Source organism: Carassius carassius, chromosome 2 (assembly GCF_963082965.1).
Source record: "Carassius carassius chromosome 2, fCarCar2.1, whole genome shotgun sequence".
Classification (NCBI taxonomy): Eukaryota; Metazoa; Chordata; class Actinopteri; order Cypriniformes; family Cyprinidae; genus Carassius; species Carassius carassius.
In genome coordinates, this window is record NC_081756.1 from 4,262,177 (window position 1) to 4,283,790 (window position 21,614).

Genomic DNA, 21,614 nt, shown 5'->3' on the forward strand with positions numbered 1-21,614 from the left:
AATAAGTTATTTTCTGAGATATTTGTTACATTATGAGCACACTGTGGCAACTTATAATTTAATCATAGTTCATAAGATTATACCACCCTCCAAGGGAATCCTTCAGGGTGGGCCACGAGGCAATGGCAGAGCAGGCAGGTGGCCCCCCATGGGCATATGACCATATTTAAAGTAAATATGTCAGAAAACTGCGCTCTTTCAAGTATGTGCATTTAATGCATGGCCAAATTAAGAAAATAGAGTGTTTAAAACATGCAAAGTACAATGTAAAAAGTTATTGTGATTTTAACAGTAAAAGACAGTACAGTAAAATTGGTTATCAGTAAGTTTCCAAACTATATACCGTGAATAACTGTAATTACATTTAATGTAATTGGGATCAGCATTTATAGACATTCTGAACTCCATTGGGGTTAGACAACACGTCAAGGCCTACTCATCGTCCTAGTCATACTTTAGATTTAATACTGTCACATGGAATTGATGTTAATTGTGTTGAAATTCGGCAGCAGAGTTATAATATCTCAGATCATTATCTAATCTCATGTAAACTCCATATAGCTAAAGCAGCAAATTCAGGTCCTTGTTACAAATATGGTAGAACCATCACTTCTACCACAAAAGACTGCTTTGTAAATACTCTTCCTGACTTGTCTCAATTCCTCAGCATATCCAATAGATCAGAAAAACCTGATGTTGCAACAGAAACAACTGACTCTCTCTTTTCTAGCACTTTAGATACAGTTTTTCCTTTACACTTAAAGAAGATTAAGGTAAACATCTTGACACCGTGGCATAAAGAGCACACTCGCACCTTAAAGAGAGCAGCCTGGAAAATAGAGCACAGCTGGAACAAAACAAACTTTACACTTTTCACCCTTTACATGTTACCCTTGGGAGATATCATCAAGAAGCATGGTCTCAGCCTTATTGTTAATTTCGTTAACAAAACCTATGACAAAATATGTTGGTGAATTAAGTTTTTTCCCCTGACAAAAAACTAGCCAATGGCAAGCCAATAATAAGGTCATTAAATGGTAACTAAGACTAAATGAACATGCAGAATCGTTGACGAAAAAGACAAAACTAAAATGTATTTAAAAGAACAAAAAATTTACCATGATCTTTTTATTTTTGTTGAGTATTCATGTTTGTGGTTGCCAGATATCAAGAGATGAAATCCCCCAATCCGAGCTTTTCTGTTAACCCTCTGGAGTCTAAGGGTATTTTTAGTTCACAATATGTGAACTAATCCAGTATAATCAATGTGAATCTAGCCATTTATGTATCAAGTTATTCTACTGTTATTATCATGCATTTTTCTGTGGATAGAGGCCTGCATGAGAATGGAATGTGCAGAGAGTGCATGGGTATAGTATATGGTGGAGCTGCACACCCTATTTGGACATAATACAAAATATATGATGAGACTTCCTTGGTGCAGACATTACTAAAGTACAGTATATGGTAAAGTTGCATGTCGTGTTTTGACATAAGGCAAAATATATGATTATGCCTCCTCGTTTCACTTTAAATAAATTCTACATCCTAAAAGCAAGCTGGCAACACTTTTTACAAAAAAGGTAAAAGAGTTGGTAAACAGAACCATATGTATGAAATGTATTGAACATGGCATGCCTTCAGAAGCACTGTATAAAATAGGGAACTGACACAGACTCGAGAGACTGTTCTGCAAAGCTTTCTCGGTTTTATTTTCTCTTGAGAATAAAATCTAAATTCTGGCACCGAAACCCCAAGACTTCGAGAGTGATTCTTCTAGACATGGCAGAAGCCACCACATTATCCAAAGCGATTTACAAATGAGAAGAGAAGTAGAAACAGTTCAGATCAATAGGAGGACAACAGTATACAAATGCTGTAACAAGTCTCAGTTAGTCTAGCACAGTACACATACCGTTTTTCTTTCAGAAAAAGAGACAAATATAATAATAATAATAAAATGTTAGCATTAGTTAGTCAAGTGCTGATGAAAAAAAAATGTGTCTTTAGCCTTTTTTTGAAGATGGCCAAAGACTCATATGCTCATATTGAGGCAGACCATTCCTCCAGCTTAGAACAGTCCAGGTAAAGGTCTGTGAGGGTGATTTTGTGTCTCTTTGGGATGGTACCACGAGGTGTCATTCACTTGCAGAACGAAAGCTTCTGGAGGGGTGGGGGGTGGCGGGAGGTGGTGGCTGCATATGTCTGAACTATTGAGGTAAGGTACTTTGGTGCAGAGCCAGTGGTTGTCTTGTAGGCAAACATCAGTGCCAGTCAAATTGATGTGAGCAGCTATCAGCAGCCAGTGCAAACTGATGAAGAGAGGTGTGATGGGCACTCTTATAATATTTGATAACAGGTTTTTGTTACACCAGTTTTCGTAACGTAGATGGCAAGTGTATATCTAACATCTTGGGTGTTTATTTAGCCTCCAGTTGATAGCCTGTTATATATCTGTACACTACATGAGGTAAAATAAAGCATGCATACAAGCTGATTTGTGCTTATTGGTGAAAGAGCAACTTCTGATGAAATGTAATAATCAATTTCCCAAATGACATCAACCATTGCAATTAACATTGAACAAAATAATATATTTTTAAATAAGTTTGTACTGACAAAAACTAGACTAAAATGCAAAAAAAAAATTGTCGACTAAAACTAAAACAGGACAAGTTGACTAAATATGATAAAACCTAAAAGTTATATTTGACACAGGACTAAGGCTAAGATTACATTAAAAATAGCTGACAAATTTAACAGTAGTTCTTCCAGGACCACCATCACGAAAGATAACTTACAATTAGCATACACTTTAGGTTGAGAGTATGGCTCTGTTCTGGGCAACACTCCCTGCCCATCCATGCGGCCTGTAGCGTATCAGACCCGAACTAGACAAATTAAAGAGTCGATCAGGACCATGGTTGAAACATGAACCGAATTCCTCAGAAAGGCAACAGAACGTTGTAAATCAATTCCTAGTGCCACAAGTCAGAAGCAAGTCCACTAACCAACCAACTCTTTCACAGAAAAGCTTTCAACATAAACACCATTAGAACAATTGTTGACATCTTCAATTCGGAGAAGAGATTGTCAAAAATTCAAAAACTCATGAGAGTAAACAAGATCGTTGGATTGACTTCCCCCCATCAGCAGAGACAGACTGAAATTCCTAAGGGACCTTTTAACCTCTGGTCTCCACAGAAAATCCTTATGTTGGCACAGAATGGCACAGGAACTGTATTTTATAGATGTACATGCACCAAAATGAACTCAAAAGGACTTATAAATGAATATCAGTCCATTGCTTAACTAAATATTCATTTATATGTAACCAACACATTTGACTATCATGTTTATAATCACTTATTTTGTATGTCTTTTAATAACTATTGGATAGCTTAAGGATACATATTCATGTTTTGTATGTATGTGTTTGAATCTGCTTGCTTGAAACATTCCTGACCATCAGTTATTTGTCAAATGTATCATATTCTTATTGTAGGAATCATGTCCAAAATTATACCCTGCAAGAGCGGGAAAATTTGGACCACGTGCTTGATAAGATAACATATGATTTATGATACCCCGAGCAAAGACAATATCTGATTGGTCAAGACAACATTTGAGGTGTGGCCAAAAGGCCAGTTTAAAAACTCAGGACACCATTAAATTTTGCTTTTAGCTTTGCTTCTTAGCTTTTGCTATTAGTCATGCCTGCTTTTAGCCTTTTCTCCTAGCTTTTGCTCTCAGTCATGCTTTTAGTCTTCACTTTTAGCCTTCTTTGAGCGCGGTTCCAGCGTGCGTCGGCCTGCATGCCTGCTGCTACTTAGCCACGATGAGAAGAAACACAACCTAGTCTCGTCAAACTTTACTTCTGTTCTTTTACTTTAGTTTCTTTTCTTTTCCGTTGAGAGTTTTGTGTTCTGAGTTAAGTTTTGTAACGCCGTGTCTCCAAGTCTGACATTGAGTGCCTGTTCAACTTTAACCAGCCCACAACTTAACTTAACCACAGACTACCCAAGACTTCACTTCAATAACTACTGAATTTCCAGCCAATCAGCAACCTCGGGAAACCCCCTTTCAACGACAACAAAGGGAACCCCCTTTACACAGGCAAAGTACCTCCAGACTCACATCTGATATAACTTTAACCTCATTGAGGAACTCAGTGTGAGGGTCAATTAAGTGATTGATGGCTGTTCATGTCTATGAAATAATTTCACATTTTGCTGTAAACTTGGGATTCCACATTTTCATTCTCTTAAACTCATTCTTCCCTAACGTTCTATCTTCCTGCATCTTGTGTGAATGAGTGAGTGCGTGTGCTTATGTGTTAGATTAGCTTATATTTCTTAGATTTACAGGTGCTGGTCATATAAATAGAATATCATCAACAAGTTGATATATTTCACTAATTCTATTCAAAAAGTGAAACTTTATATTCATTCATTACACACAGACTGATATATTTCAAATGTTTATTTCTTTTAATTTTGTTGATTATAACTGACAACCAAGGAAAATCCCAAATTCAGTATCTCAGAAAATTAGAATATTACTTAAGACCATTACAAAGAAAGGATGTTTAGAAATCTTGGCTGACTGAAAAGTATGAACATGAAAAGTATGAGCATGTACAGTTGGGGCACCTTTTGACTGAATTACTGCAGCAATGCAGTGTGGCATGGAGACGATCAGTCTGTGGCACTTTTTGATGTTATTCTAATTATATGACCAGCACCTGTATCTAATAAAGTCTTAATCATATTGAAAAGAGAAGTATCTTGTGTTTTGTCCTTACAAGTTAATGTCTTAAACTGCCAATCTTGTTACTGTGCTAATTAAAAGTGTTTTCACTATACTTTGGACTGTCTAGATTTGATGTTAAACGGCTCGTTCAGTGAATCGCAGGGCGTCTCAGTGATCAGCCATGAAAATTATTCTGTTCAAATTGACGTGTTTCCCTTACAAGCCTGAGAGCATAAATAACCCCCCCCCCCATAGGAATAAGACGCCAATCATAAGGTTCTTTCAGTCATTATTCAGCAGCTATTACTTTGCTCAGGAGCTAATCACCCCAACTCCTCCACTCATCCAGTCAGGGCTTGGCATTGGATATTTCTTCTGCTACATTAATCATTAATGTTGGTTCTGTTCTTTTATTTATTTATTACCTTTATTTAACCAGAATAAAACTCATTGAGATTAAAAATCTCTTTTCCAAGAGTGTCCTGGCCAAGCAGCAGCACAATTAACAAGGTTACAGACATAAAAACATATAACATATAACATCAACATATAACAAATCAGAATTTCACATATTATTGCAAGCAATAAACAACAGCAAGGATCGTCCGTCATAACTGAGTCAGTCATAACATCTACAGCCATTTTGTGTAGCTTCCATGTAATTTAAAAGTAATTTAAAATCAGCCAATGAAACTGGCTCCTTAAGATACAGGACATTTTTACGAGTCAGTCTATTGTTTGTTATCTGGCTCGGCTCGGTGTTCATCCTCAGTTCTCTCTTCACAGCAGTTCAGTCAGTGTACTGTTTGAGTAAATGAATTACTCCGGGATATTGGTTTGTTTGAACTCAGAGGGAGTGTCAGCCACATTAAAAAAGTTAACAGCTTAAGTCATTTGTGGATTAATGCGTATTAGAGACGCGAACCGTTTAAAACGATTCAGTTTGATTTGGTGAACTGGTTCAAAAAAATCCAGTTACATCAAATGATTCGTTCGCGAACCGGATATCACAAACTGCTGTGTTTTGAAATCGCTCACAACAGACACGGAAGAGAAGACAATGCTGAATAAAGTTGTAGTTTTTGCTATTTTTGGACCAAAATGTATTTTCGATGCTTAAAAAAATTCTAACTGACCCTGAGATGTCACATGGACTACTTTGATTATGTTTTTTTTTACCTTTCTGGACATGGACAGTAGACCGTACACACAGCTTCAATGGAGGGACTGAGAGCTCTCTGACTAAATCTAAAATATCTTAAACTGTGTTCAGAAGATGAACGGAGGTCTTACGAGTTTGGAACGACATGAGGGTGAGTTATTAATGACGTAATTTTGATTTTTGGGTGAACTAACCCTTTAAATGTTAGTTAAAAACGCTGTAACAAGGGCACCTTAAAATAAAGTGCAACCATAAGTTCTTGCAGTGATTATGCAGTGCTCTGTTTGTCATTAGGATGATTAAAAAATGGTTTAAAATTATGTTTTAGGCTGGTCAGCAGTCTAACAGCATTTGCCACTGTCAAAGTAATTGAGATGTTTCATAATGCTCTGCAAAGTCACATGCAGTGAACTGTTAAATATATGTGATTTTATTATTATTATTATTATTATTTTAATCGTTTTTCAAGATTCAAAGCAAAAAGCTTGGTGTGTTCATTGCTACTAACATATAACTATTTTAACTTAACATAGAACTACACAAACTATTTAACTTAAAATGATAAAATGTGCTAACAATTGCAAAAAATATTTCACAAAAAACATAAATTATTGTTTTTATGTTTATTTAGGAAATATAAATTTCACCCTTGAAACATATCAGATATATTGCCACGATCACCAGCTGGAGTGCCCATGAATTCCAGTAGAGGGCACTCCACTCAGGACTCTTGCATTTGGTGTCCATTCCCTTCTTCATTTCCCATAATCCTGTGCTTAGGGCTAATCACCACTAGGTGTTCCCCATTACCACTCCCCTATATAAACTGTGTTTGGACTCAGTTTAATTGTGAGATGGCTGGATCCGGCAACACAGGCAACACAACTAGTTTAAAAAAAAAAAAACCCGCAGCAAACTAGTTTCTAGGTTTCCGGGGTGTGTGGTGGGATGCGCCGGTTGGAGAGGACGGAAGTTTTTGGACGAAGCGAAGGCAGATTGCAACCGAACTGTATTGTGAGTGTAACGATGGGAGATAGCTCGGATGGTAGCGATAATTATGGAAGGGTTTCAGATATGGAGATTAGCCAAACAAAAAAGGCAAGGAAAAAATCTTGGTCTGAAGCGAGTAGTGGAGGGGAGGGTAGACAAGTTAACAAAAAGATTAAAGCTAAATCTAAGGGGAACAGTAGACCTGACTTAGATGATAAGCAGGAAGAGTGGAAAGTTATTATCACGCTCAGTAATGATAAAGGTCATTTTCACCCAGTTCAAGTGACCAAAGCAATTGAGAAGGATATGGGGAAAATTAAATACGCTAAACTACTGAATAACAGAAGAATTCTAATTTCAGCAATAAATAAGAAGCAGCAGGAAATGATTTTGAAAATGAGTAATCTTGGTGGTGGAAAGATTAAAGTGCATGTACCAGGAATGGCAGCAAAGCTAAGAGGAGTGATCTCAAATGTTCCACTGGAAATGTCTGTGGACGAGGTAAAGAGTGAGATTAAAGGTGGGAAAGTATTAGAGGTGAAAAGGCTCCAAAGCAATAAAAGTGGTATTAAATCAGACAGTCTATCTGTATTGCTTGTTTTTGAAAAATCCTTACCTTATGAAGTTCAAATAGGCTGGATCAATTAAAAAGTTAGGGAGTATATCCCTCAACCATTGAGATGCTTTAAGTGCCAGAGAATGGGTCATACAGTACAACAATGTAAATGGAGACAAAGATGTGCGAAATGTGGAGGAGACCATGAATATGGAAAATGTAATAAGGATACCAAGCTAAAATGCTGCAACTGTGGAGGTGAGCATAGTGCTGCATATGCTGGATGTGTGGTCCAGAAACAAGCTAAAGAAGTACAAAGGTACAAGGTTGTGAATAAGATGTCATATGCAGAGGCTATTAAAAACATAGGCAACTATGAAACAAAGACAAATAGTCAAATAGAGAGTCATGAAAACCTCAATGAAAATGTAATATATGGAGCAGCAGGCCTACCTCAGAGGTTAAACATAAAGAGATGTCAGCCAGGAAAAGTAGGCCCAATACCCATTGCCATACAGCAACCATGTAAACATAAGTGTATAGTGGAGGAGAACACCTTGATGGTAGAAAAAAAGAGCTTTGTAGCTTTTATATGTAAAGTTGTGAATGTTGCCACACGACAAGAAAGGAAAAGTGACAGGATCAAGACAGTGGTAGAAGCTGCAGAGGAATTCTTGGGTATCAAAGATTTAAAAGCAGAAGATATACATGGCATGCTAAGCACTAATAATGATGGAAGGTCTCAGAGTATTACTTAAATTTATTATGGTATTCCATCTGTTACAATGGAATGCTAGGAGTCTGACTGCAAATGGACAAGAATTTAAGAAGTTTATAGTATAGAGTATAGTATAGAGTCTGAAGTCAAACCTGATACTATTTGCATTCAAGAGACCTGGCTAAGGCCTCACCTTGATTTTATTATACCTGGTTATGAGTCTGTTAGGTTTGATAGAGGTGGGAATCAGGGTGGAGGATGTGCAACATTTGTAAGGAATGGGATACCATTTAGAAGAATAGAAACTACAACAGAAATAGAATGTGTAATTACTGAAATTTATAAATCAGATGGACACTTAGTAGTAATAAACTTATATAACCCTTGTAAATCATTAAACCTAGAAACATTAGAGGGAATAATAAGTAGACAAGGGAACCGGAAAGAAATATGGTGTGGAGACTTCAATGCACACAATAGTCTTTGGGGAAGTAAGCATACAGATAATAATGGAGAAGCAGTGGAGGAAATGATGGATGTTAGGCAATTAGTTTGTTTAAATAATGGGAATGGTACAAGAATTGATATACGTTCTAACACACTGTCTTGTATTGATCTCATTCTGGTCTCTAATAAAATGTCACACTCTTGTGAATGGAAGGTGATAGAAAGTACAAGTATTGGAAGTGACCATTTTCCAATATTTTGCTCTATAAATATTGAAATAGATCTCCAAGAAAGGCCTAATCATAAGAAATGGGAGTTTGAAAAAGCTGATTGGGAAAAATTTAAAAAAATATGTTGTATTTCAGCAGAGACAGTCTCAATGCAGGGTGATATTGAGGAATGTGCATCTGAGGTTACACATTTAATAATGAATGCAGCATTAAAAAGCATACCATTTAAGTCAGTTGGGGGGAATAGGAAAATGGTCCCATGGTGGAATGATACATGTACAAAAGCTATTAAAGAACGAAATCGGGCAATGAGAATGTTAAGAGGTAATTTGAACCAAGATAACTTAATTGATTATCAGAGGAAAAAGGCTCAGGCACGAAGAATAATTAAGAATAGTAAACAAAATGCATGGAAGACCTATTGTTCTACTATAGGGAGGGAAGTTAAAATAGGAGAAGTGTGGTCAATGATGAAGAAAATGAGTGGGAAAAAAGTGTATACTAAAATACCTGTATTAGAGGATGATGGAATACTGGCAATAACAGATAAAGAAAAGGCAAATGCATTGGGAAAGAAGTTTGCCAGTATTCATAGTGGGGATCATTTGGATGATATACATAGATTACATAAAGAGAAGGTTCTTAAAGAAAATAGAGATGTGTTTATTAAAAAAGATTGTGAGGAATGTACTATGGATGCAGAAATAAACTTGAATGAACTAGTGATAGTATTAAATGATATTAAGAATACTGCTACAGGAGAAGATCAACTAAGTTACATCATGTTCCAGAAAATACCTGGGAAAGTATTGCAGATAATATTACAGTTATTTAATAAGATATGGGAAGACGGTAAAATACCAAAAAGCTGGAAAAGAGCATTAATATTGCCATTTAATAAACCTGGGAAAGACCCGAATAATGCTGGTAATTATAGACCTATTGCCCTTACGTCACATCTCTGCAAGTGGATGGAGAAGATACTAGTCAGAAGACTTAACTGGACCCTCGAATATAGAGGATTATTCGCACCATATCAAAGTGGATTCAGGAAAGGGCGTTCCACAATGGATGCGGTGGTGAAAGTAAGCAATGAAATAGAAAAAACTTTTAAAATGAAAGAAATAATGAGTATTGTGTTCTTTGATATTGAAAAAGCTTATGATTCCATGTGGAGGGAAGGGCTGTTAATTAAAATGAACCAAATGGGAATTAGAGGTAGGTTTTATAATTGGGTCTTAGACTTTCTGTCAGAAAGAAGATTTAGAGTTAGAGTGGGATCAGGAATTTCTGAGGAATTTGAAATTGGTAATGGAATTCCACAAGGTAGTGTTATTAGTCCAGTTTTATTTAATGTTATGATCAATGATATTTTTATGAATCTGGACAGAAGGATTGGATCAGCTTTGTATGCAGATGATGGGGCCATCTGGGCAAGAGGACGAGATCCTATAAGGGTAAGAAATAAAATCAAGGAAGCCATAGGAAAGGTAGAACAATGGTCGTATAGCTGGGGCTTTAAGCTTTCTCCAAGTAAGTCTTGCCATATGATATTTACAAGGAAGAAAGGGATAGAAAAACAGAACCTACAGTTATATGGACATAATATGGAAACAGTAGATCATTTTAAATATCTTGGTATGTGGTTAGACCAAAAGGGAACATGGAAAATACACATTGAAAAGGTGGAATCAAAATGCAAGAAAGTCATCAATTTAATGAGAGCAGTAGTGGGGAAAGACTGGGGAGCAAATAAACAATCACCTATATATATTTACAGGGCTTTAATGAGGTCAACAATCGATTATGGATGTTATGTATATGGAGCAGCAGCTAAAACACATTTACTGAAGCTAGATAGAATTAGTAACAAAGCATTGAGGATATGTGCAGGTGTAATGAGATCAACACCAATTAAAGCAATACAGGTTGAGTTAGGAGAAGTGCCGTCAGATCTGAGAAGAGATAAGCTCATGCTTACATATTGGAGTCGCTTAAGTGGATGTGGACATGAAAATCATGCAAAAAGTGTTATTCAAGAATGTTGGGAGTATAGGTCTTTTAAAGGTAATGGCTTTGGATGGGTAACAAAGACAAAATCAGAGGAATATAGAGTGAAAAATATATGGTTCAATTCACCTATACCTATTAGTAATATACCTATATGGTTATTTACCAAAACTGAGATAGACTTAAACATTTTGGAACTAAAAAATGAATGGGAAGAGAGTGAGAAAGGACACCTGGCAAGTCAATATATAAGGAACAAATATTATAGTTACTTAGAAATTTATACAGATGGATCTAAGGATGAGAAGGACAATGTAGGAATAGGAATATATATACCAACAATGAACATAAGTATTGGAAAAAGATTACCTGATCAGGCTTCAGTGTATACGGCAGAGATGATGGCGATTATTGTAGGACTACAGTGGGTTGAGGAAGTAAAACCAGACAGAGTGGTGTGTTGTGTTGATTCTGTAGCAGCTTTATATAGTATTCAAAATATGAAATCTAGTAGAGAAGATCTAATGCTAGAAATCCAACAAAGTTTATTTAGATTACAGAGACTACAGATAGATGTGAGATTATGTTGGGTACCTGCTCATATAGGAATAAAAGGGAATGAGGGAGCAGATAAAATCGCAAAAAAAATCAACCAGGACAAATGATAAAATAAATATACCCCTTGGAAAAGGAGAGGCTAAGGCAATAATCAAAAAAGAAATTATGAAAAAATGGCAGGACAGGTGGGATGTGGATAAAAGTGGAAGGAAATATTACAGATTGCAAAAATCTATTAATGCACAGGGGGTGAATAGAAGTAACAGAAGAGAGGAGAGTGTTTTAACCAGGCTAAGGTTTGATCACACAGGATTAAATAAAACATTGGTTTTAATGGGTAAAAGCCAATCTGATGAATGTATAGAATGTAGGTCCAAGGAAGATGGTGAACACGTATTATTGCATTGTAAGAAATATAGGGATGAGAGGATGAGACTAAATCAAAAGATAAGTCGGGTAGGAAGAAAGTGGAATATTGAAGGTTTGTTAGGCACAACAGGAGATGGGGTAAAGGATGCACAGAAAGCAGTTGTACAATATTTGAAAAACATTGGAATATATAATAGGATTTAGGTAGTATTTTTTTTTTTTTTTTTGATTGATGATATAGCCATGATAATATCTTCTCATGTTACATACTCCTATACAGTAGGTGGCGGTATGCACCTTTATAGTCATGGTTGCAATCTGCCATAAAACAAAAAGAAGAAGAAGTTTAATTGTGAAGTCTTGTTTAGCCCCAACTGACATCTCTGAGTGTTTTTCTTGTGTTTGTTTCCTGCCGTGTCTGATCTTAGATTGTTTATATCGCCTGTGTTTCTCTGCTGCCTGCCCCGACCTCTGCCTGTTACTGTTTTTGATTTTGGATATCCCTTGTCATATTTGACACTGTTCTCTGATTACTGCCTGTCTGACCCTTCTCAATAAATTCTGCAAATGGAATATATATAAGATATGTTCTGTATTGTCAAAAAACAGACACTATTTTATAAGAAAAAGAAAAAAACAGTATAACTATTTTACTCTATTGGTGATGCACAGTGATTATATAATGTAGCAATAAATTTACAGCATTTTCACCTAGAGCTGTGTTAAACAAGTTTGCTTATAAAACATTGGACCCCATTGATATTGAAAAAATAAAACCTGATACAATTTTCTGTGTGTGTGTGTTCCACAGATGTAGATTTGGGTTTAGGTTATTAATTCATGTTTTATATGTTAACTATGCCTTTTAATAATTAGTTACTGAGGCTGATCAGACTGTAGAGGAGAATTCTCCAGTTGAGATTGTGCAGATTGATTTGGGACTGATGTCTGGTTAATGTTACGCTGCTGATCTATAACAGAAACAAAGAGCATTATGATCACTCTAGAGGATCTGCAGTGACTCTTTAGTCTGATATTTAGATATTCTCATGATTCTTTACTCAGAAACTTTATTGCTGCTGTTCAGTTGTATTAATCATGTTCTGAAGTGCTCCACACCTTTGTTCTTCTTGTATCTCCACATCAGCAGCAGTGAGAGGAAGAACAACAGACAAACACTCGATCCCACAACCACACCAGTGACCAGAAGAGAAGATGAAGCTGCTGAGACTGGAGAACATGATCAGATCTGTTCATTAGTGACACACTGTATCATAATATTACAATAACACACGAAATCACTCATGTTATAACATTAATTTAATCAGATAGTATTTATGTTTATGCATCCAGCACATTCTAAAAAACCTTGTTTACTTAAAAAAGGAAGCGTGTTAAAAACAAATAAACAAACAAAACTGATAATTGGTTAATTGTAAATGCATCAGTTCATATATTGTAGTGTCTGGTAATGTTGAACAACAGGTGAGTGTTTATCACAGTATTTACTCACCATTAACAGTGAGATCAATTCGTTCACTCTCCTGTGATGAGTTTGGTCTTTTATCTCTCTGTCCTCTACACGTGTACTGACCCGCATCAGATGTAGTTACTGCTCTGATAGTGAGAGTGTCTCTGTTTACAGTGTAACGATCAGACAACTGTAACATCACACTGTTGTTTCCTCCTTTATACCACTCATATCTCCACTCAGTATGATTAGACTCAATCACACACGTCAGACTCACTCTCTCTCCAGTGAATACAGGACTGTCTGGAGTCACAGTCAGAGTAGATCTGGGTAAATCTGTAGAGAAAAAAAACAAAGTGACTCAAAAAAAAAAAAAAAACTCTTGTATTACAAAGCTTTGGTTCATACAATGTTATGTCATATTTCTTAAAGTTTGTTGTTTTTTTGCTTCTGTGCTGTCGTTAGTTTTCTGATCTCAGTGTTTTCTGGAGGCTCTAAGCAGAGGTAGTCACTCCATCAATCGTGTCGGATGTTTTCTCTTATCTCGGTTTTGTCATAATATGCTGCCACATTACTGCATTAACTGATCATATAAATATATTTCCAGGCTTATGAAAACCATACAATCTTATGACTGCTTGATCAGATGTAATCTAATGATCAGATGTAATTCTGCCTTCACAGCTGCACCTTATCCTAATTAGTGTTCCAGCTCACACACACCTGTCTCTCAATTTCACATTGATTTTCTTCTATACTTATGCATCTCTCTTTCTGTGCTTCTCTGTCAGTGTGTCTTGGCTACCATCCGTTTCACTACTGCCCTTAAAACTATCTTGCTCTAGTTGTGCCTAGTTTTCATGCCCTGTTTGTTTATTTAATCTTGTTTTTTTGTCTTTTTGGTGTACCCAGTTCCCGTACACAGTTCAGTTTTGTATTCCTTACCTGGTTGCTGATTGTCAGCGTTTGTTTTGGACTATTGCCTTTGTTTTGGACTATTGCCTGTTTTTGTTCAATAAATTAGGCAAATTGCGAATCTGCTCTTGGGTCCCTTTTTCTCCCAGAAACCGTAACCGTACACACTGACCAGGATGGATCCAGCAGATCAATCGCAGTTTCGCTCAGCTTTGGAAGCGCAGGGTGTGCTGCTCGGACAGCATCAGGGGAAGCTGGCGGCGGCTCATCATGCCATGGACACATTAGCCAGTCAAGTCTCTGAGCTAACTGAAACCGTTCGACGGATGGATACTGAACGTAACCTACTGTCAACAGCAACTGGACGTTCTTCAGTCATCCCTGAACCACGCATCAACAATCCTCCCAATTACTCCGGTGAGCCTACAGAATGTCGATCATTTATTATCCAATGTGAGGTGATTTTCTCTCTGCAACCCCTCACTTATGCCTCAGATTCAGCCAAGGTGGCGTTTGTCATCCCCCTTCTTACCGGTCGGGCTCGGGAATGGGCCACTGCTGTATGGGCTGCTAAGGCAGCATGTTGTATGGAGTTCGCCAGCTTTAAAGCGGAGTTTGTCAAGATATTCGACCACTCAGCACTCGGTAAAGAGGCATCGCGGCTGTTGGCAGCACTTCATCAGGGGAGGCGTTCGGTGGCGGACTTCGCTATCGAGTTTCGCACTCTTGCTGCGTCTAGTAAGTGGAATGATGCAGCACTGGCAGCCAGGTTCACGGAAGGCCTCGAAGATGAGATAAGGGATGAGATGTATGCTCACGATCTTCCTGAACATCTAGATGAACTTGTTAACCTGGCTATCCATTTGGATAATCGACGGGATCTTCGTCGGAGAGCTCGGGCTTCTACATTCTTGCCTTTTGTAAACCCTGTGTCTGCCTTTTCAGGGTCCGATACTCCCGTTCCCTCATCTGCTCCAGAACCTATGCAGTTGGGCAGGTACCGGTTATATGCAGAGGAGAAACCGAAACGTCTTTCAAAAGGATTATGTCTCTACTGCGGCCGTCATGGACATTTTGCTTCTTCCTGACCGGCAAAAGCCAACGCTCGCTCGTAAGCAAGGGGGTACTGGCGAACGCTACTTCCACCACCCCGTCTACTGGTTCAAGCTCTATGATTCCAGTCTCAGTCACTTATGAAGGTGCAGTTCATCAACTCTCTGCTCTCATCGATCCAGGAGCTGAGGGGAATTTTATAGATTTTTCTTGGGCTTTGAAGAAGGGCATTTCTTTTTAATCTCTCTCTCCTGTCCTTACTGCTCATGCTTTAGATGGCCGCAAACTTACCACCATTTCTCAGGCCACAGTTCCATTAAAATTTAATCACGTCTGGTAATCATAGAGAGGAAATAGTATTCTTTGTCACTCGCTCACCCCTCACTCCGGTGGTCTTAGGTCATTCCTGGTTAACCACTCACAATCCACACATTAATTGGTCTGAAAGCACCATCTTATCATGGAGTCCCTATTGTCATGCCCATTGTCTTGTGTCTGCCTTGTCTTCTGTCTCTTCTTTTCCTTTGTTGCAGGAGGAGCCGATGGATCTCTCCAGTGTTCCTAAGGTCTACCATGATGTGCAGGCGGTTTTCAGTCATTCCCGGGCCGCATCTCTCCCTCCACACCGTCTCTATGATTGTGCCATCAATCTTCTCCCTGGCACTTCTCCTCCTAGGGGGCGATTGTTCTCCTTGTCCGGTCCTGAAAGGGCGGCCATGGAAAGGTATCTGTCTGAGTCTCTGGCGGCCGGTGTTATTCGCCCCTCCTCTTCTCCGGCGGGGGCGGGGTTCTTCGTGAAGAAGAAGGATGGTTCCTTGCGTCCTTGCATTGATTACCGAGGGCTGAATGACATCACCATTAAGAATAGGTATCCCCTACCTTTGATGTCATCAGCCTTCGAGATCCTGCAGGGGGCAAGGTACTTCACGAAGTTGGACCTTCGCAATGCCTATCATCTGGTTCGGATCAGGGAGGGGGATGAATGGAAGACGGCTTCTAATACGCCCACGGGGCATTTTGAGTACAGGGTCCTTCCATTCGGTTTGACTAATGCCCCAGCCGTCTTCCAGGCGCTCGTCAATGACGTGCTGAGAGACATGATCAACAAATTTGTCTTTGTGTATCTGGATGACATCCTGATTTTTTCTCGTTCACTCCAGGTACACATTCAGCACGTCAGACAAGTGCTGCAGCGGTTGGTAGAGAACCAATTGTTTGCTAAGGTGGAGAAGTGTTCCTTCCACAACCAGTCAGTTCCGTTCTTGGGCCACATCATCTCGGTGGAGGGGATCTGCATGGACCCTACAAAGGTAAAGGCCATCTCTGACTGGCCCACACCTGGCAACCGTAAATCTCTGCAAAGTTTTATTGGATTTGCTAATTTCTACTGGCGGTTTATCCGTAATTTCAGCCAGGTGGCGGCTCCTCTGACAGCATTAACCTCCACAAAGAAACCGTTTTGCTGGTCCTTAGCTGCTCAGGCAGCCTTTGATGAACTTAAGAGGTGGTTTTCATCTGCACCTATTTTAATAACTCTGGACCCTTCCCGGCAGTTTATTGTGGAGGTTGATGCGTCAGAGGTAGGTGTTGGAGCGGTTTTATCTCAACGATCCCCTCTTGACAATAAAATACATCCTTGCGCTTATTTTTCACACCGATTGTCCCCCACAGAACGGAACTACGACATCGGCAACCGGGAGTTGCTGGCTGTACGGCTGGCTTTGGGGGAGTAAATTCCAGGCAGGCTTGCTGGGCACTCTTCTTTGGTCGCTTTAATTTTACCCTGTCTTACCGACCAGGCTCCAAAAACATTAAGCCTGATGCGCGCTCCCGTCAATTCACGGCCCCGGAGGACGCAACTCCACCAGACACCATTATTTCACCTGGTTGTGTGGTGGGGTCCATCACCTGGGGTATCGAGGAGCGTGTCAGGCTGGCTCAGTTGGAGGCAGGGGTGCCGGAGGGGGGCCTGGTGGGTCAGCTGTTTGTTCCGGAGTTGGTTCGGCCAGAGGTTCTGGAGTGGGGTCACGCCTCCAAACTGGTCTGTCACCCAGGAGTGAGGAGAACGTTGGCTGCCATTCGTTAGCGTTTTTGGTGGCCAGGCATGGGGGGGGGGGGGGGGGGGGGGGTTCGTGATTTTGTGGTCGCCTGCTCGGTCTGTGCCCAAAACAAGTCCTCTAGTTCTGTACCCGTTGGTTTGCTCCAACCTCTTCCTGTCCCATCTCGCCCCTGGTCTCATATTGCGCTGGACTTTGTGTCTGGTTTACCAGAGTCCAGTGGCAATACGGTTGTCCTCACTGTAGTGGACCGCTTTTCTAAGGCGGTTCACTTTATCCCTCTCCCTAAACTTCCTTCTGTCAGGGAGACTGCTCGGGCGGTCGTGGACCACGTCTTTCGGATCCATGGTCTTCCGGAGGACGTGGTTTCTGACTGGGGACCCCAGTTCGTCTCCCACTTCTGGAGGGAGTTCTGTCGACAGATTGGTGCTACCACTAGCCTGTCATCAGGATTCCACCCACAGACCAATGGCCAGACCGAGCGTGCGAATCAGGACCTTGGGAGGGCCCTTCGTTGTCTGGCTTCACATAATCCCTCATCCTGGTGCCAGCAGCTTACGCGGGTTGAGTATGCGCACAATACATTGCCGGTGTCGTCTACTGGATTATCTCCTTTCTTTCGCTGTCTCGGATATAAACCCCCTCTGTTTCCTTCACAGAGTTCCGAAGCTGCGGTTCCCTCAGTTCAGGCATTTATCAGTCGATGCCGGCGAACCTGGAGGAGGGCCAGGGAAGCGCTTCTGAGAACTAGGGAACGCACCAAGAGATTGGCGGATCGTCGTCGGGCTGAGGCACCCAGATACATCTGTGGGCAAAAGCTATGGCTCTCTACCAAGAACCTGCCTGTTAAGGTGTCCTCCAAGAAGTTGGCACCGCGGTTCATTGGGCCATACCCCATTGTTAAGGTGCTCCGTCCGGTGGCGGTTCGGCTTCGGCTTCCGCCTCCTCTTCGTCGAGTGCATCCAGTGTTTCACGTGTCTTGTGTCAAGCCTTTCATTCATTCTCTCTCTCTCTTCATCATCTTCCCCTAAACCCCTACCCCCTCCCCCCCTGATGGTTGAGGGTGCTCCCGCTTTTACCGTTAGGAGGATTCTTGATTCCAGGCGGCGGGGCAGGGGATACCAGTACCTGGTTGATTGGGAGGGGTACGGTCCAGAGGAGAGATGTTGGGTCCCGACTCGGGACATTCTGGACCGCTCTCTTATTGAGGATTACCATCGATCTGCCCCTCACCCTGGAAAGCCCGGTGGCATTCCTGGGGCGGGGGGTCCTGTCAGGACACTGGTTTGATCATCAGGCCTTCTGTTGTGTTATGTCTTAAGTGGTTAATTCCACTCACTCTGCCTTCACAGCTGCACCTTATCCTAATTAGTGTTCCAGCTCACACACACCTGTCTCTCAATTTCACATTGATTTTCTTCTATACTTATGCTTCTCTCTTTCTGTGCTTCTCTGTCAGTGTGTCTTGGCTACCATCCGTTTCACTACTGCCCTTAAAACTATCTTGCTCTAGTTGTGCCTAGTTTTCATGCCCTGTTTGTTTATTTAATCTTGTTTTTTTGTCTTTTTGGTGTACCCAGTTCCCGTACACATTTCATTTTTGGATTCCTTACCTGGTTGCTGATTGTCAGCGTTTGTTTTGGACTATTGCCTGTTTTTGTTCAATAAATTAGGCAAACTGCGAATCTGCTCTTGGGTCCCTTTTTCTCCCAGCAACCGTAACAGCTACACAACTCAATTTAAAATAATCCCCAAATCATGATTAGCTCTAAACTTTGCTTAATTTAATCTTTATTTGTGTGATAACCCACTTTTTGCATCTAAAAAAAAAAAAAACTGAGCGCTATCGACTGTCATTGTTTTCTTCACTTTTTTTTCTCAATCCTTTTTTATGACCCGGGAACAGAAGGCTATACAGTTTTAGAAAACACAAAGATGAGTAGATGATGGTTCACGGTCAGTGTGGATGTGAGTCCTTGTATCTTCACTTCAGTATAATATGCACTTGTCACTCTTATTAATAACTGAACTGTGTATGAATGTAACTGTATTCAGCTTTCTAAACGCACGTTTTAAAATCATTGATAACTGAACAGTATCTGTCTTATAAAGACAAACTGGGGTTTCTGTGTTAATGAAAAGCTAATCATTAAATCAAAAAATATAACAATCAAATATATATATAAATGTGTTTACAACTTTCAGTATCATTTGTCAAATAGGTTTATTCATGAGGACAATGATATTAAACTCACCCTTCACTGAGAGATAAACAGAGCTTGGGAGTGTAACTGGGAGAGTAAGAGTGATTCTTAGCTCTATTTGATAACTTTCAATAACATCAAATAGGTTTCCTTATGAGGACGATGATATTAAACTCACCCTTCACAGAGAGAGAAACAGCAGAGCTTGATTGTGATGAGACTGATCTTCCTTCTATGTGTCCTCTACACGTGTACTGACCCTCATCAGATGATTCAGATCGTTCAATAGTGAGAGTGTTTCTGTCTACAGTGTGACGCTCAGATGACTGAAATATTGAAGTGTAGTATGTGTTTCCTTTCCACCACTCATATCTCCAGTCAGGTGTCCAGTCATATCTCCAGTCACTGTGATCAGACTCAATCACACACGTCAGAATCACTCTCTCTCCAGTGAATACAGCAGTGTCTGGAGTCACAGTCAGAGTAGATCTGGGTAAATCTGTGAAGAAAGACAAAAATAAACACAGCCCTTTCAGTGGAAAGAATCACTTTGTAAATGTGTTATAAAACAATATAGTTTATACATTAATGTAATTTCATAATGCTGGTGTTTTATGTGTGTATAGTGATACGTTTTCTGATCTCAGTTTATTTGAGGAGGCTGTGGCTCCATCATGAAGTGTCTCAGGATTCTCAATAACAGTCTCTGTGTACTGCGTCAAGAGAGCAACTATACGTCTGTGTTATTATTTTCTTTATTTTTTATGAATGCATAATCATAATAATTCATTAATTATTAAATTTAATAAATTATTAATTTTATTTGATTAGTTTACTTCACCTGCTTTTGCAATGCTTGCTATTGTTGTTTAATCTTATGATCATAATCTTAGTATCAAAAAAACATCTTTGCCTCTGTGAGAAAGAGAACGTCTCCATTTCACGTCATATATTAAAGATGTTTGACATTACAGATTGATAAAGTGACTGGATGGAGATCTGATCTAACAGTCACACGTTCAGACAAACATCTGAATGTAGAGTTAGATCAGGAATGGACTTGAATAAGATCCTCATACAGAGAGCAATAGAGACACAGAACACAAATATTCAGGATTCTGCTTAGTTTAAAATGATTTAATTACTGAATTTTATAAAGTAATGTATTTTTAATTATGTATTTCAATTAATAAACATACATTTTTTTCTAACTGATTCACGAATCAATTCACTGGTCCACAGTAATGAAGTAAAAGTAGAGTTTTTTTCACTAAAAATATACTTTAAGTAAGAGTAAAAGTACCCATGTTTAAATATATTCCAAAAGTATGTAACCCAAAAAAATGTACTCAAGTAAAAATAACGAAGTAAATGTAACTCGTTACTATCCACCTCTGGATGCTGGTAGCACAATCTGATAGGTAACATTTTTCACTACCGATTTGTGCTATCTATCTTTTTTAATGGGAGTTAGCACAATCTGAGCACGTAGCACATATTATAAGAACAACGGCGCCTCACGCACACACAGCACTGCAAATATTACAGCTTGTACATTATCAGAATAAAATAGGCTATAATCAACCAAACATGTGGCTACACTGTTTTAATTTCAGTAGTCCGTTGTACAATACGAGCCGTGCAACCTGAGCTCAGGCCAAGTATATAACTTTCTCAAGTGATGAGGATTTTTATTTTATGTATTTATTTATTTATTTTTTTGCGGAAAATGAGTTAAGTACAAAGCTTATTTTAATAAAATACATTGCAAATTTTTTTGTGGCAAATGAGAGAGGTAGGCTGCGTAAGAACAACACCGTTTGCTGTCAATTTCTCTTTAAATTAGTTTGGGCTTTTTTAAGCAACTTATATTTTTAATTCTTATTCTGTTCTGAATACCGTCAAATTTAAAGGATTTGTTGTGGAGTGAGGACAACTAAAACAGCTTTATAAAGAGAAAACAAATGAGGCGTTTAAACCCTTGATATACTTTATAGATAAGGCCATGCCTATGCCATCTGTTGTGTTACAAACAGCAACCTAATATACATTACATTAAGGCCTACATAAGATACTGGTATCTAAACAAATGTATATGTTAAAGAGCAGTAACTGTAGTGAA

General features: G+C 39.2%; 1 protein-coding gene and 1 long non-coding RNA gene across 2 annotated transcripts in view; both read right to left on the reverse strand.

Annotated features, from left to right (window-relative positions):
* The window catches only part of LOC132095979 (Fc receptor-like protein 5), a 115,387-nt gene that overhangs the window by 23,284 nt on the left and 70,489 nt on the right, over positions 1–21,614 (reverse strand). The gene's annotated exons all lie outside the window — the stretch shown is intronic.
* On the reverse strand, positions 12,443–13,596 carry LOC132100742 (uncharacterized). The gene is made up of 3 exons (XR_009423117.1): positions 13,466–13,596; positions 12,912–13,022; positions 12,443–12,763 (listed from the first exon to the last, which is right to left on the reverse strand). It is a non-coding gene; the product is annotated as an uncharacterized LOC132100742 (long non-coding RNA).